This window comes from Erinaceus europaeus, chromosome 15 (genome assembly GCF_950295315.1).
Source record: "Erinaceus europaeus chromosome 15, mEriEur2.1, whole genome shotgun sequence".
NCBI classification, from domain to species: Eukaryota; Metazoa; Chordata; class Mammalia; order Eulipotyphla; family Erinaceidae; genus Erinaceus; species Erinaceus europaeus.
The window spans coordinates 56,616,799-56,634,025 of NC_080176.1; the positions used below are offsets into that span (position 1 = coordinate 56,616,799).

The following is a 17,227-nucleotide window of genomic DNA, read 5'->3' on the forward strand; positions in this document are numbered from 1 at the left end:
TTTTCTTTCTTTATCCCTTTTTTTGATAGAGAGAGAGGAAGGATGGGGAGCTGGTACTTAAATCAAGGTTGTCACACACGGTAATATGAACACTACCAAGTGTGCCATCAGGCTCCCACAATCTGCTTTCCCAAAGCATTGTCTTCACAGTACAAATAATGTCCCCCTCTGTCTCTCATTCTCGCATAAAATCCCCATTCCATCACTATTTGACAGTGATTTCTCATTAATATAAATACAAAAAAAAAATCTATGTTCTTTGTAACAAGTATGCTCAACCAGGTGCACCAGCACCCGGCCACATTTAAAAAAAAAAAAAGCTATGTTCCTTTCTGTCTGACATCTTAACACCACAGTGGTAGATTTTGCTGCTCTCTAAGCTTCGCGATGCCACCCAAGGATGACAAGAAGAAAAAAGATGCCGGATAGTCGGCCAAGAAAGACAAAGATCCAGTGAACAAGTCTGAGGGAAAGGCCAAAAAGAAGTGGTCCAAAGGCAAAGTCCGGGACAAGCTTAATAACCTCGTCTTGTTTGACAAAGCCACTTATGACAAGCTCTGTAAAGAAGTTCCTAACTATAAGGTCATACCGTCAGCTGTTGTCTCTGAGAGACTGAAGATTCATGGCTCACTGTCCAGGGCTACCCTTCAGGAGCTCCTCAGTAAAGGGCTTATTAAACTGGTATCAAAACACAGAGCTCAAGTAATCTACACCAGAAACACCAAGGGTGGAGATGCTCCAGCTGCTGGTAAAGATGCATGAACAAGTCCCACCTATTGTACATTTTGAAACATAAAAAACTTTATCAAAAACAAACAAACAAGGGCACTAAAGTAAAAACCCTGTGGTGAGGGGTAGACATGCAGCTTCCTGGGCCAGTGGGGGGTGGGAGCAGGTGGGAAAGATGGGTCACAGTCTTTTGGTGGTGGGAATGGTGTTAATGTACACTCCTAGTAAAATGTAGACATATAAATCACTAGTTAATTAATATGAGAGGGGGAAAATTAATTGTATGTCTCGAAGTTTTTTAAAACACAGACTGAATCTTTTTAATATATAGGCTGTGTAATTGATATGCAGACTCTCTCAAAAGCCTAGACCAAGTAGATCAGAAGCAACCAATAGCACAGCTATATACAAGATACTGGGTACTGTACAGCAAACCCTAATAAAAGAACTTTTCAAAGTTAACCCAATTACCAAATAATGTGATGATAGCATTAACTATCCATTGTCTTTTTGAACCCTAAAACAGCAGGAACCTCACATCTCCACTATAGAGCCTCTACTTCCTCCAGTCCTAGAACCCTTGGATAGGGCCCACTTTCCCGTATGCCTCTCCCAATCCATATCAAATAATATTGCATCTGCCGATTATAACCTAATCAACACAACGATTGCCACCTCAACATGCTTCACTTCAGACTGTGTCCAGAGACTTCAGGTGTGGAATGACAACCCTTCAGCTTCATTACTCGAGTGAGACTTTTCCTTTCATAGTATACTCTAATTCCATCCCAGGTGGTTCACTTTCTAACAAAGTCCCGAAACCTAGATATACACCAGGTTCTGTGAGAGAGAGCATATGTTCACACGTATCCATAAACTACTGCAAAATATATACCTGAAAGTAGAAGTACACTAGAGTATGCAGTGAGTATCCCCCTAACACTTCCTCTCCACTATTCCAAGTTTTGGGTCCATGATTGCTCAACAATATGTTTGGCTTTGTATGTTAACTCTCTTTTCAGTCACCAGGTTCCAGATGTCATCAGGATGCCGGCCAGGCTTAACCTAGACTGAAGACCTCACCAATGTGTCCTGGAGCTCAGCTTCCCCAGAGACCCACCCTACTAGGGAAAGAGAGAGGCAGACTGGGAGTATGGACCGACCAGTCAATGCCCATGTTCAGCGGGGAAGCAATTACAGAAGCCAGACCTTCCACCTTCTACAACCCACAATGACCCTGGGTCCATGCTCCCAGAGGGATAGAGAATGGGAAAGCTATCAGGGGAGGGGGTGGGATATGGAGATTGGATGGTGGGAATTGTGTGGAGTTGTACCCCTCCTACCCTATGGTTTTGTTAATTAATCCTTTCTTAAATAAAAAAAAAAAATTTAAATTTAAAAAAAAAACTATGTTCTACAAGGCTCAATCAGTACCAGACTACACCTGTATCTACGAATTGATAAAATTCATTGTTTCCCAGCCTGTTCACTCTTCTCCAGCTACTGGCCCTCCCTCCAGCTTCAAAACAAAGCTAGAAAGATTCCTTCTTGGTACATTATAGCGTAGTCAGAACTTTTGCATTTCCAGATTCTTCCTTTTTTTCTCAAATTAATGTCATCTTGGAGAGGCCTCTTCCAATAACCTAATGTAAAATAACATCCCTTTTTAGGTCATTTTAAAGCTTGCAAAAAGGAACTCACTCCACTGTCACACATGTCTGTTATCTAGTTTTCTATTTTTAAAAGAAAGGGGAAAGTAGAAAGGAGTAATAATAGCAAAGCTCTGTTTCATCATTCATGGAGTTGCCTTGGTTCTGGTCATGGTGCTCCCAGGTGGTGCCGGTATTCAATCCCAGGACTTCTTACATGGAAAGACATGTACTCTGCCTTCTGAACTATCTCCTAAAACTTCTGGTCTCTGTTTCCTTGTTTTTTGACAATCTTAGTGTTCATACTTGTTTAACTGAAAAGTAACTTAAAATACATAAAATTTACACCTTTGCAGTTCACTCCTTTGTTTTTAGTAGTTTCATATAGTTGTACAGGAACCACCATTAATTTTAAAGCATTTGTATCCCCTTCAAAAATTATACTGCACAGCTCAGCTGCCACTTGCTATTTCTCCTTTCTCACAGTCTCTAGGAACCAGTAGTGATTTTTCTGTCATGAAGACTTGACTATTCTTGAATTTTACAACATAGACACATGTATACACTGTGTGCCTTTGTGTACAGTTTCTGACACAGAGCATGATGTTTAGGCATACCGTGCTGCAACATTTGTCAGCTTAATTCCTTTCCCTTGCCAAACAATATTCCATTGTGTGGCTATATAACATTTTGTATATCCATTTGCCAGTGGATGGGCATGTGGTTTGTTTCCTTTGGGGGGTGTTAGGACAGGTATTCTAGAATATTTTGTTATGAACAGTTTGGTATCCTTTTATGAGAATTCATGCATTCATTTCTCTTAGTGATCAAAGACTAACTCTTCCATCCTCTACACCTCTGTTTATTTACACATGTGAATCAGTTTTCAGGGATTTTATGTGGACCCACTAGAGAAATTACTCTAGGTCAAGCTAGGCATGTCCTTCAGCATATGTAGAGAAAAATGAGAAAAATAAAGGAAGCAAATGACTTTAAATATTCAGGGCTGCTGCTGCTGCTGCTTACATCAAGAGTGAAGTCTTTTTTTTTTTAAATCTTCCTAGCTGTGGGAATTTATCTCAAAATCCTCTTAGAAGCTCATTTATCTCTCAGCAAGGTTGTTTAAGACCATCAAAGCACAGGACTTGCCCCAGTGGAGCCCAGACCAATGGTCCATCCAGTCCAGGATCTCGCCTCTGAGAATAGCCAGTGTGGAATGATATACAAAAAGAAACGAAAGTCCTTACAGAAATGCACCTAATTGTACAACGTCGGGGTAGGGGGTTTGAGGCAATCTCTTCTAAGCCCAGCTGGTGACCAATGTCTGCCCTGAAGCAGGAGGCCTGACAGCCCTTGTAACTCTTAGCCTGGCAAGCGTAACTACTGGCTCCATCTCAGAGCATGATTTTCCTCTTCCGGTGTCTTTTGAAAAGAAGGTTAGATATTTACCACCCAACAAGTTTGCTGCTATTACATTATGGCAGGCCATTAGAGTTAATCCAGTAGCAAAGGGAAAGGATCTTCAGAGGAGTTTAAGTCCAAAGTCTAGAGCATTTGCTACTATTTCCTCTAAAATATTTATGTTTTTCTTAGCCTGACTTTTCTTTTTTTATTTCTTTCTCTGCTTTTATTTTTGATTTTGATTTTTTGTCTTCTGGAAGAGAAATACCCTTTGCATTCTGCTTTGTGGAGATGTATTCATTGAACGTCATGCCATTAGCTAAGTAATTTTGTTCATCTTAAGTGAAAAAGCAAGGAGAAGATCTTTGAGCAGAGTGGTTCCTCCATATTTTCCCAGATGACACAATGCCTCTATTTGCAAAGCCTTGAGAAAGAGAAGTAAATTATCCATTCATTTAGTTTTTCATTAAAATCTGAGTACTAAAAGATTAAACTCCTGAGGTACAATGGAAATAAAGGAGATTTTATACTTGTAGTGGTAGGGTTTCCATTCTAGTGTCGTAACAGAAACACTAAAAAGAGAAAAATGGAAAAGGCATGCAAGTTTACAAACTGGAGTACAGTCTATCTAAAGAAAACAATGAAGATGTTGAACCAGGAAATGATTTGACAGAGGCAGAGAAAAGGTTTAGTTTAGTTTTGTTGTTTTTTGTTTGTTTACTTTTCTTTTTCTACCAATGATACCAAATATAGGAAGACTGGAGGTCCTGAAGAGAGGAACAAGGCACTGAGATAGCTATGTGGTCAGGATGTTCCAGAATGCAGCTGCAACTCCTCTCGTGAGAGTGCAGTGTAAGAAGAGGAAATATGTCAGCAGGTGAGCAAGGTCTCTCTTGCAGAATCTTTAAAGGCATGGGGCATAGTTCAGACTTTACTTTCATGCAGTGGAAATGTTTAACTTTTGAAGTCATTGGCTAAGCAAACAATAATCACTGAGAAAAACTCCCCATGAGGGGTCTGGGCGGTAGCACAGTGGGTTAAGCACACAGGGCACAAAGTGCAAGGACCAGCTCAAGGATCCTGGTACAAGCCCTCGGCTCCCTACCTGCAGGGGAGTCGCTTCACAAGCAGTGAAACAGGTCTGCAGGTGTCTTTCTCTCCCCCTCTCTGTCTTTCCCTCCTCTCTCCATTTCTCTCTGTCCTATCCAACAATGACAACAGCTATAACAACAATAACAAGCACAACAAGGGCAACAACAAGGGCAACAAAATGGGAAAAATGGCCTCGAGGAGCAGTATATTTGTAGTGCAGGCTCTGAGCCCCAGTGCTAACCCTGGAGGCAAAAGAAAGGAAAAAAGAAAGGAAAAACTCCATGATATAAGCATTTTTTTTCCTTGCTCTGGGACCAATGGACCAGGTTGGGTAGAACAAGGTAGCAAATCATGTAACTAATTTCAGTGAGATTCTACAGGTGTGGTTCAATTTGTGAGCGATGAAGGATTCTAAGTTAAGACTGCTGGGTCAACTCAGCTTCTCCATTTGTTATCTTGACTTATGTGTTTGGCTTGATAAACTCCCTTGACTTGGCACCAAATTTGACCAGTTTTGCTGGATCTTGTGTTTCATTCCCTTGATCTTTCCCTCTGATTGTCATCCACTTAACTCAGGGTATGTAATCCTGATGGACAAATCCATCCGATCCCTAAAATCTGGTTCCCTCTCCAGTGTAATTAGTTACACCACATTGAACACATCGTCTCAAACTTTGGAATTGGATGGCAAAAGAATGTAACGCAGCTCCAACTTAAGCACTTTTTCACCATCATGCACCAAGATCCCCAGCCCTCCCCCATGGTCTCTTTCCTTCCCCTCCTTTCCTATAATCCTTTGCTTTGATGCAATATGCCGCCAACCCCAATCCAAGTAAATAAGATCAGAATTAGAGATCATTCTTGTTTCTTATCTGAATTCTATAGCTAGTTCTTTGTGTTTGTGAAGAGAGACCACCTTGTGTTAGGATGTTAAACTGTGCAAGAGAAGAATCAGCAACTTGAAAGGAGATAATGCATTTTGTGCTAGGATATTTGACTCATGTAAAGAGACAGACTACCCCACCTATAAGGGGAAAGCTTTGTAAGTGGCGAAGCAGGGCTATAGGTGTCCCTCTGTCTCTCTCCATCTCCATCTCTCCTTCCCTCTCGATTTCTGACTGTCTCTATCCAACAAGTAAAGATAATACAAAAAAAAAAGACTAAAAATCTTTATCGCCAAGTAAGAAAATATATCCCTTCTGCCTATTCTTATTTCCTTGTGATATTCTATCAGCAGAGGTCAATTAGACTCATTAAGGAATGCAACCATATCTTTTCAGATTTTTTATAGACTTCAGGCAAGAAGTCGAAATGCTTGGGGAAATGTGTTCTGAGCTTTGCCATCCTCTAAGCACTTGCATAATAGTGAGGTACATGAACAGTTTTAAAAGGAGATAGCATTCACCCATCCAGAGAGTAAGTCGTTGAGTGGAAAATGCTAATTCTAAGACCTGGTGCTCTGGAGACATTTATATTCACAGTGGGGAAAGTAGCCAGTGAGTGCAGGCTCCTCTGTCAAATCCCTGGAAGGGAATTGGAGAACAGAAAGTTCTCATAGGTTTTGAACTCTAATACATAACCACTCTATTTGCTTTTGACAAAGTGCAATCTAATTGTAGTCTGATGACCTCAAAGGGGACCATTCAATGATTAAAATCAGAAGTCAAGAACCATGCTCCTACTTTTTCTTTTTCATTTCCAAACCATAAAACTTAATGAGGGAAATTCAAGGCCTTATGGAGGATTACAGCTTTAAAAAATGCTTTTAAAATGCAGAAAAAAGACCATATGGACTGATCTGGACTTTTTAAAGTTGGCTGCAGCAAGTGTTGCTGAGTCCCTGGTCATTACTTTTTAATCTTTCATTGACAAGGCAAAGCTTCCCTGCAGACTCAGGTCTGGGACTTGTTATCTTCATTTCACTGGCCCTTCTACCAAGAATAGGAGGGCTGACAAAATGCAGACTTGACTCACCAGGGAACAGGAAATGGATGTTGAAGCTCTGCGGATGGTTGAGAGCAGTCACTCAAACTCCCTATGGAAGCTTTTAAGTGATGTAGTGCTTATTTAGTAGCTCCAGTGAAAAACAATGAAAGGAAAGAGAGCAGTGAAATAGGAGAGACAACAGAAGAACAAAAAGTAGGAATGAGACAGGAAGGAAGGGAGAGGAAGTAGTAGGCAGGAAAAGAGAAGGAAGGAGAGTGGAAGATAGGGAGAGTAGATGGAATGGAGAAAGGAGGGAAGGGGAACCATGTAGTGGTACACCTGGTTGAGCATAGATGTTACAATGTGCAAAGATCCAGGTTCAAGCCCCCTAACCCAACCTGCAGGAAAAGCTTTGCAAGTGGTTCAGTAGTGTTGCAGGTATCTCTCTGTCTCTGTACCTCTCTATCACCCTTTCCTTCTCAATTTCTGGCTGTCTCTAGCCAATAAATAAATAAATATGATTAAAAAATAAAATAAAAGATAAAGGAGGAAAGGAAGGAAGAAAAGGGCGTTGACAGGAATGTAGGAAGTGAAGAAGATACAGTTTTAAATATGGTTAAAAAATTCTAATTTAGGGAGTCGGGCAGTAGTAGCGCAGTGGGTTAAGTGCAGGTGCCGCAAAGTGCAAAAGCACGCATAAGGATTCTGGTTTGAGCCCCCGGCTGCCCACCTGCAGGAGAGTTACTTCACAAGTGGTGAAGCAGATCTGCAGGTGTCTATCTTTCTTTCCCCCTCTCTCTCTTCCCCTCCTCTCTCCATTTCTCTCTGTTGTATCCAACAACAACGACATCAATAACAACAACAATAATAACTACAACAATAAAACAACAAGGGCAACAAAAGGGAATAAATAAATATTTCTAGAAATCATGTTATCATAAGTGCAGGACCAGAAGCAGAGTACATGAGGACAATGTACAGCAATATATGTCTCCATTGCACATGTCTAATAACCCCAGAATACCTCACCTGTGAGTTAACCACTTACAAAATAATGGAGAAGGATAAGTGATAATGAAAAGGACTTGGACTAGACTTTATGGTACATGAACTGCCTAGTAGGTGCACTTTGAATTTTTCCAAAACAGTGAGTCTGGGATATTCATCTATTCAGAAAGCTACACTGAATTATTCTTTGGAGATACTTATTGTGAGTTCTTTTATTTATTTTTTTAAAATATTTATTTATTTTCCCTTTTGTTGCCCTTGTTGTTTTTTTATTGTTGTTGTAGTTATTATTGTTGTGGTTGTTGTTAAATAGGACAGAGAGAAATGGAGAGAGGAGGGGAAGACAGAGAGGGAGAAAGAAAGATAGACAACTGCAGACCTGCTTCACCGGCTCTGAAGTGACTCCCCTGCAGGTGGGGAGCTGGGGGCTCGAACCGGGATCCTTAGCAGTCCTTGTGATTTGTGCCATGTGCGCTTAACCTGCTGCACTACCGCCCAACTCCCATGTGAGTTCTAACTGGATTTCTCAGATGCTGTGAACAATGCTTCCTAAGTGCCCAAACACCTAGTGACATTTATAAGAGGCAACATTTAATAAAGGTCACGGAGCCTCAGCAAATAAAGGTTCAATATCTAATAACAATAAAATATTCCATTGTAATATCATTCTTTTATTAATGAATATTCAAGTATTAAGACTCACACATTAAAAGTTCATAATATTAAGGATAAGCTTCTGAACTGAAGTTAATTTTTGCACAGAATTTCAGGTTTCAATATTAATATTATCTTTTGTACCTCCCCCCCCGAAAAAAAAATCTAAAAATGAGAAACTGGTAGGTGATGAAATATAGGCACATCATGTGCCAATCATTGTTGAAACTGAATGACAAAGGAGTAGAATTCAATATCCCATTTTCACTACTTATGCACATTTCACATTTTCTATAGCACAAAGACTAAATCATATTATCATGTTATATGTAACTAACAGGTAGAATATCATATACTTCTATATTTAACAGAAATAGATCTTATTAAGTGACATCACACCATGTTAGTATTTTTTGCATTATAACATGTGCTTTCAACTAAGTGTACCACGACCCAGCCCCCTCATGTTGGTATTTTTAAACAATTTTATTTAAAATGTGCTGGAAACGAATAGAAGCTTAGTCATTTAGGTAAGTATGTTGACTGGCTATGGAAGAAGGGCAAACGCTAGAAGAAGAAGGATACTATTATCATTTAGTGGATGAGTAAATTACAACCAAGGGAGTTACTAACAAGTATGTATTAAAAAGCAGAACAAGGTGGTGAATCCTGATAACACGATGGAGAAAGAGGTGTGAGGTAGAAAGGTGACACACTGAAAAGAAGATACACTGAAGTACGGCAGGTATAGAGACGGAAGAGGAGGAGGGACTGAAGGGCAGAAGGTAGAAGATGCAGAGGTAAACACCTTTTATTAGATTCCAGACTTCTGTCCTAGAAGTTCTTACCTGCAGTCACTAACTTTACATTGAAATAACTCTTTGTCATAGGTACAAAGGCTTAGAGTGCACAAGAACCTTTTCCAAAATTGTTTGAATTCTAAGTAACTAAACTACGGTTCCATGTCAGGCACAAAGAGGTGCTTAGTTGCCATTAAGTCATGTATGTAGTAATCATTTTATCCAACTTTGAGCAAGAACCAATAATTATACAGAGTATTTCATTTGGTGTACTATGAAGAGCATGATAAGTTATCAACAAATACTATTTGTATCTCCATTTTGAGAACAGAAAAAATGAAGACTCCATGAATTTATTTACTCAATGGGCAACATAACTTAGAGAAGTCACCATAAGATTTTGTAAACTGACTTTAAACAGAAATCCAACCTTTGACAGAAATGACAATGAATGCCACTTCATTACCTTAAGCAGTGTAACCCGCATTTACAAAAGCAGACTTATATGTTACTAGTGAGTAATTACATAATTTGATCATATTTATAATGTTGACTCATAAATTCTCATTAAATATTACTTTTTTATTTAAGAAAGGAGACATTAACAAAACCGTAGGATAGGAGGGGTACAACTCCACACAATTCCTACCACCCAATCTCCATATCCCATCCCCTCCCCTGATAGCTTTCCCATTCTCTATCCCTCTGGGAGTATGGACCCAGGGTCATTGTGCCAAGTGGTCCATTCCCCAATAAAGTCCCCAAACCTAGATATAGACCAGATCCCCTGAGATAAATATTACTTTTTACTTAAAAGAACATTTTTACCACTTTGAGCTGATAATAATATTCTCTACTTTACCAAGCAAATCACAAATCATTTGGCTCTAGTATCCACACATCACCTTAACCTGCCTGTCTCATCACCTGTCTTAGGTGATGAAGTATCTTTCCTCTGTTAAGGGGACTCTTCATATGTGCTCCGAATCACAACTTTCCTCACATTCTCAAGGTTTCAGCATTTTAAATTGCTCCTCTTTTCTTGTACACCATCTCCTACAAATTGCTCATGTTAGTAGTATACACAGTATCTCTTACATCATAAAGAGAAGGGAAAGAGAAAGCTAAAATGGAAAAAAAAAATCTTCCTGTGCTTTATACCTTCCTACCAGATACTAGACTTTTTTATTTCTCTCTTTTTCAGCTAAATTTTTTAACAAGACTTGGACATAATCTCTACTTCCTTTGCTGCTCCTTTACATTTAACAGTATATTCCAGCCTTTTTCCTTCTTCCCATTTTCACAGAATTGGTCTATATTTCAACAACAATAAGCCAGATCTTTGATTCTGATTTATTTCCATTCCTAATCCCCAGGGCCCCTCAGAGCCTTGGCTTTTCTCCATTACTTGGTTGTTCATTCTGTCTTTTCTTTTCTTTTTTTAATTTTATTTATAAAAAGGAAACACTGATGAGACCATAGGATAAGAGGGGTACAACTCCACACAATTCCCACCACCAGAACTCCATATCCCACCTCCTCCCTTGAGAGCTTTTCTATTCTTTAATCCTCTGGGACCCAAGGTCACTGTGGGATGCAGAAGGTGGAAGGTCTTGCTTCTGTAATTGCTTCCCTGCTGAACATGGGCATTGGCAGGTTGATCCATACTCCCAGCCTGCCTCTCTCTTTCCCTATTGGGGTGGGGTTCTAGGGAATCAGAGCTCCAGGACACAGTGGGGTTGTTGTCTAGGGAAGTCTGGTTAGCATCATGCTAGCATCTGGAACCTGGTGGCTGAAAAGAGAGCATACAAATCCAAACAAATTGTTGACTAATCATGAACCTAAAGGTTGGAATAGTGCAGATGAAGAGTTTGGCGGGAGGTGGGAGCCTGCCATTTTGTAGGTAGCTAGTAGGCATATTTTAAGTATATTCCAAAGGGCCTGTGCATATACTAGTTTTTTTTTTTTTTCCTGAGCCTGAAATCTGATATGATCCAAGGTTTTATCTGGGGAGATGATGCCATGGCTAGAAAAAGGACCAGAAAGCTGGATCAGGGAAGAGAGTAGCTCCCAAATATGGGAAAGGGGTATAAATATTGTTCACTGTACACTCCTTCGATTTGATATGATCTGGAGCCCATATTCAGTTTAGGAGCCTATGTGACCTCTGCATCCCTGAAGATCTGAGCTCACATTCTGTGGTCATGAGTAGGAATATTCCAAGTTGCCCCAATATCAGGACCCATCTTCCTCAGGTGTAGCATAGAGTATGTTGTCCATCCTCCCTTTGGAGGATGGAACATTCTCTACCATTGCTGATTCAATTTAAGGGCAAGATCCTATGTTGGTCCACAAAGGGGTCTGCTTTATTGTTCCTGGTAGAGATGACTGGTAACAATGGACAGAGGGATTTATTCAAGGTCTAGGGTCATCATGTTTGTTTGGGAATCTCAGGACTCCCCGAATAGGGACCCAGATGATGGGGTGGCCTGATAGTGACTAAAGAGTAATCGTTAAAGTATGCCAGTCTCTTGCCTTTATTCAACTTTTGTAGTCCTTGCTTTGATAAGGTTAGCATTAGAGTGACTGAAGGAAGTGTAATAGGAAGTAGGTAAAGAGGGTATTTAAGTCTAATTAGATACTATTTTATTAGGAACTTTATACTGACTCACTTCAGACTATTGTGTACTTTAGCTTTCAGGCATATATTTTGCCCTAATTTATGGATACATGTGAACATAAGCTCTATCTTAGGAGACCTGGTCTGTATTTTGTGACTTTGTTAGAAGTGAATCACCTGGAATGGAATTAGAGAATACTATGAAAGGAATGGTCTCATTCAAGTAATGAGGGTGAATGGTTGACATCCCATGCCTGATGTCTCTGGACACAGTCTGAAGTGAAGCATGCTGAGGTGGTACTTGTTGTGTTGATTAGGCTGGGATCTGCGGATGCAATATCATTTGGTATGAATTGAGAGAAACATGCAGGAAAGTGAGCTCCACCCAAGAGGTTCCAGGACTGGGGGAAATATAGGCTTTACAGAGGAAGTGGAAGGTTCCTGCTTTCTTAGGGCTTAAGAAGGCAATAGATAGTTATTGCTATAATCATATTATTTGGCAATTGGGTTAACTTTGAAATATCCCTTATCATACACAACATCACCATAATTTATGTCCTATGACATAATTTGTATATAACTGTGCCACTGGTTGTTTCTATTCTCCCTGCTAAGTTTTTAAGAGAGTCAACATATCAAAGACTCAGCCTATGGTCTGTGCATTAAAAAGTTTGAGACATTCAATCAATTTTTCCCCTCATATTGATTAAATAATTCTGTCTTTTCTAAGATCATCTTCTCCCCGGGGTCATATTGTTGGGATTACCCAGGATTTTACCTGTAAACTCTGCATATCTTTTATTTATTGATTTATTCATTTATTGGATAGAGACATCCAGAAGAAGAAAAGAAACAGAAATGGAGACATCATACTCCCAGCTCTCTATGGACATCATAATCAAAACAGCCTAGTACTGGAACAAAAATAGGTACACAGACCAGTGGAAAAGAAATGAAAGCCCAGAACTAAATTCCCACACCTATGAACATCTAATTTTTGATAAAGGGGTCCAAATTATTAAATGGAGGAAAGAGGTTCTCTCCAATAAATGGTGATGGGAGAACTGGGTTGAAAAATGGAGAAGAATGAAACTGAACCACTTTATCTCACCAGAAACAAAAGTCAACTCCAAATGAATCAAAGACCTGGATGTTAGACAAGAAACTATCAAATACTTAGAGGAAAACATTGGTGGAACACTTTCCCACCTAAACCTCAAGGACATCTTTGACAATACAAACTCAATTGCAAGGAAGACTAAAACAAAAACAAATCAATGGGACTACATCAAATTGAAAAGCTTCTGCACAGCAAAAGAAACCATCACCCAAACAAAGAGATCTCTCACAGAATGGGAGAAGATATTCACATGTCACACATCAGACAAGAGACTAATAACCAAAATATATAAAGAGCTCACCAAAGTTAGCAACAAAAAAGCAAATAACCCCATCCAAAATTGGGCAGACGATATGAACAGACTATTCACTACAGAAGAGATCCAAAAGGCTAACAAACATATGATAAAGTGCTCCAGCTCACTGATTGTGAGAGATATGCAAATAAATACAACATGGGCTTTACAGAGAAAGGGGACTGTTCCTGCTGTCTTAGGGATTAATAAATACTTGAAATATAAAAAACTTATAGTATATATACAAATGAGGGCTTTACTCAACCTAAAAAATTGTTTCAAATTATTACATTCTGTCTGTCCAATTTTAATATTGGGTTCAAATTGTTAATACATTTCTAATTTCGAAATATTAAATCTAAAAGCTTAGACTCAGAAGAACAGAAACAATTGGTGGCGTCACTTTATAAGATACAGCTATAGGGAAATAGCATAAAAATACATAAGTTATGATGAGGTCTTGTATGATACAGCAAATCCTAATGGGATTTTCAAAGTTAACCCAATTGCCAAATAATTTGGTTATAGCAATAGCTACTTACTGCCTTGTTAATCCATAGGACAGCAGGAACCTTACACTTTCTCTATAAAGCCCATATTTTTCCCACACCTGGAACATCTAGGGTGGGGCTCACTTTCCTGCATGCTTCTCTCATGTCATACCAATTAATACTGCACCTGCTGATCTCAACCTAAGCAATGAAACCAGTACCACTTTGGCATGTTTCACTTCGGACTGTGTCCAGAGACGTCGGGCATGGAATGTCAACCCTTCAGATAAATTACTCTTGTGAGACCTTTCCTAGCTCATAGGACTCCTTAATTCCATTTTTGGGTGGTGCACTTTTTAATAAAACCTCAAAACCTAGATATAGACTAGGGCCTATGAGATAGGGCATATGTATAATCTCTTCAATGGTTATGCTATTCATAAGCCTCAAATTCACACAGCAGCAGATAATTGGTAATGAATCACCATAAATTAGAATGATCCCATATTTCAGTATTTCACAGAAGTCAGATGAGGCTATGCCTGAGAAGACTGAGATATCTCCACCTATAGAGTATACTGAATGAATGCACCACATAGGCTACTTTGGATGGACTCCAGAACCCAAATTCCTGGATGGCAATTCAGGTTGCATCCAGCTAGGCAAGCAGTTTACTCAATGGTGCTTGAAGAGATTCAATGGCCACCCTCCCCACTCTCCTGGCAAAGACAAGGATGGTTTCCTGCACTCCCCTCTCCAGCTCCCTCAAGAACAGTCTACTTAGACAAGATGACATTTTATACATAATTTCTCTTTTAAATTTCTAAATATTAATTTAATTTTTTTCTGAACTTAAATAGAGGGGCAACCTTAATTTACTTTGGTTCTTTGTCCTTGTAAGAGTTTGGCCATTCATTTAGTTAACAAATATTTATCTAACATTGAGCATCTGTCAGGCAACATTTTTATCATGATTTACTTTCAAATAAATTGAAAGCCAAAGAGATAATTTTTTTTCTTGGCTGCACATTTATGCATTTATGTTTGCATCATGTGGATGGAGAGATGAATTTCAAACCTAGTGTTAAATATAAAGTGTGTGAATGAAGTATATATTCACAGCATTGTTTAAAAGGGTAAATGTTAGCATATTTAGTTGAGTGCTAAGTTTAACAATGAGAATCAGAAATGGAATGTGTATTTGCATGACCACTGATGGTTGACTTCATTCTCTTGCATTTTGTATTTAACCCAGGAAAATCAACTTAGCAAATGTTTTTCCATGTGTTAATAGCACCATTTCAGCAAGATCACAAATGGTAGTTAAATATTTAAATTTCAATATAAAAGTATAGATGGCCATTTTTTCATGATGTCTATGATGATAATAGTTGTGCTTAGTGCTTAACAGCAAATCTCTCACTTTCCCCGTGCCCCATATCCTTCCTCTCTCTCATATACAATTTGCTTATTATTTTCCCACAGATAACCAGAGGATGAATATTTGGCGTCAAGATAGCTGGTGCCTTCAGTAGCTCAGCAGAGCAGTCTGTGTGATGCTTGTGATTCCATTTGTCACAGGAGTCTTTATGAGGGAACAGAAGATATAACGTTGCCTCATTTTTCATTTCCTCTTATCTCTCAGATTTCGGTCTTCAGCTGCTCTGTTTTCCTGTACCTCAACTGAAGTCGACATTATCAGTGCGCCACCTGCTACCACCATTACAGTTGAGGCTCTGTCAGCAGTTCCAGGAGAGTTTCCTTCCAGAGCATCAAGGAAACTCTCACTGGACAGGGAAAACCAAGTTTCCTAATAGGGTTACTTAAGTAGTGCAAAATAAAGACAATCCACAATTAATTCCAATGGAGGAATACTCTTTGAATTTTAAGACATTTATAATTGTATGAAGCATTCAACCCACTATATAGTAGCCAGTAAAAGAACAGAGCTAGTATGATTTTCGTGACTTGCACTCATGTGGATATCATGTCTCCCTTATACTCTATAGGTAGAAATGGCCAGGCTGAGGCATGCAAATCAAAGATAAATAAAGATAAATAAAAATATGAATGAGTCAGTGGAGGGATACTTACGCCAAAGAGTGCAAGGAAAACTGAATACTCACTCTAAGGCAGGAAGTAAAGAACAGAACATGGCTATGACTTAGTTATAAATATGAATTTCAGAGTGAAGAAAAGGAGAAATTGTTTGATAATTAGGGAAAGACAAAACATAAGATTATAGCACCATTTCCATTATGGGAAAACAGAGGAAACTGACTGCTGTCTATTGACCCCTGCTATCCTTTTTGATATTGTTTCTAAGAATTCAATCTTCTATCCTGGACTTAATCTACAATTAGTTTATAGATAGCACTCCCCCTCCTTTTCTTCCACTAGAATTTATCTCCCCTTTGATCATAGCTTCCTCAAATATAGACTTCCAGGAGTAAGATTTTTTTGTTTTATTTTTTTTTTACATATTCTACACATTTTTATTACTGTCATCCTACATAGATACATTCCTGCACCAGAATTTATTGTTAATTCTATACTAGTTTTTTTTTTCTATCAAGTCTCATACCTCTACTTGATCTTTAGGTTCATTCTTTTTTATTATTATTATTTTTATTTATAAAATGGTAACACTGACAAAACCATTGGATAAAAGGGGTGCAACTTCACACAATTCCTACCACCTGAACTCCATATCCCATCCCATCCCCTGATAGGTTTCCTATTATTTAACCCTCTGGGAATATGGACCCAGGGTCATTATGGGGTGCAGAATGTCTGGCTTCTGTAATTGCTTCCCCATTGAACATGGGCGTTGGTAGGTCAATCCATACTCCCAGCCTGTCTCTCCCTTTCCTAGTGGGGCAGAGCTCTGTGGAAGTGGGGCTCCGGGACATATTGTTCAAGTCGTCTGCCCAGGGAAGTGTGGTTGGCATCATAGTAGCATCTGGAACCTGGTGGCCTGTCTGGAGAATCCCAGGTTGAAAGCTGCTTCCTTTCGGAGCTCAAACTAGGTGTTGTCTTCAAGCTACATCTTGGCTCCACCTAGGTTTAGTCTTAATCATATACCCACCCTTCTTAACTCTTTAGACAAAAAGCTTCAGCACAATCCCATCCCCTGCCTCTTAGGATAGATGATGTGAACCTCCGCTCAAGATCTGGGGATCTATGAGCTACTGAGTAATGCTTTGCTGTTAGCTTTCTGTCAATCTGCCTGGCCACCTAGTATGTACATGACATCTGCTTGTCCTCTTTAATGGAAGTTGTAATTTCCTGGATGTTGGAATTGTGTTTTAAGCCCAGATGAGTAAAACAACACTAAGACCTACACGGGTTTGCTGGGTGTTCCACAATCTGTATGTTCTTCAGATTTCTCCATTATATTCTAACTGTATTCTTCTTCAAAATGCACTGGTTCTCTTTATGG

At 39.2% G+C, this 17,227-nt stretch overlaps 1 pseudogene; it reads left to right on the forward strand.

Moving 5' to 3' along the window:
* The first annotated feature begins 319 nt into the window (after positions 1-319).
* Positions 320-814, forward strand: LOC103124324 (small ribosomal subunit protein eS25-like; annotated as a pseudogene).
* Positions 815-17,227: the final 16,413 nt, after the last annotated feature.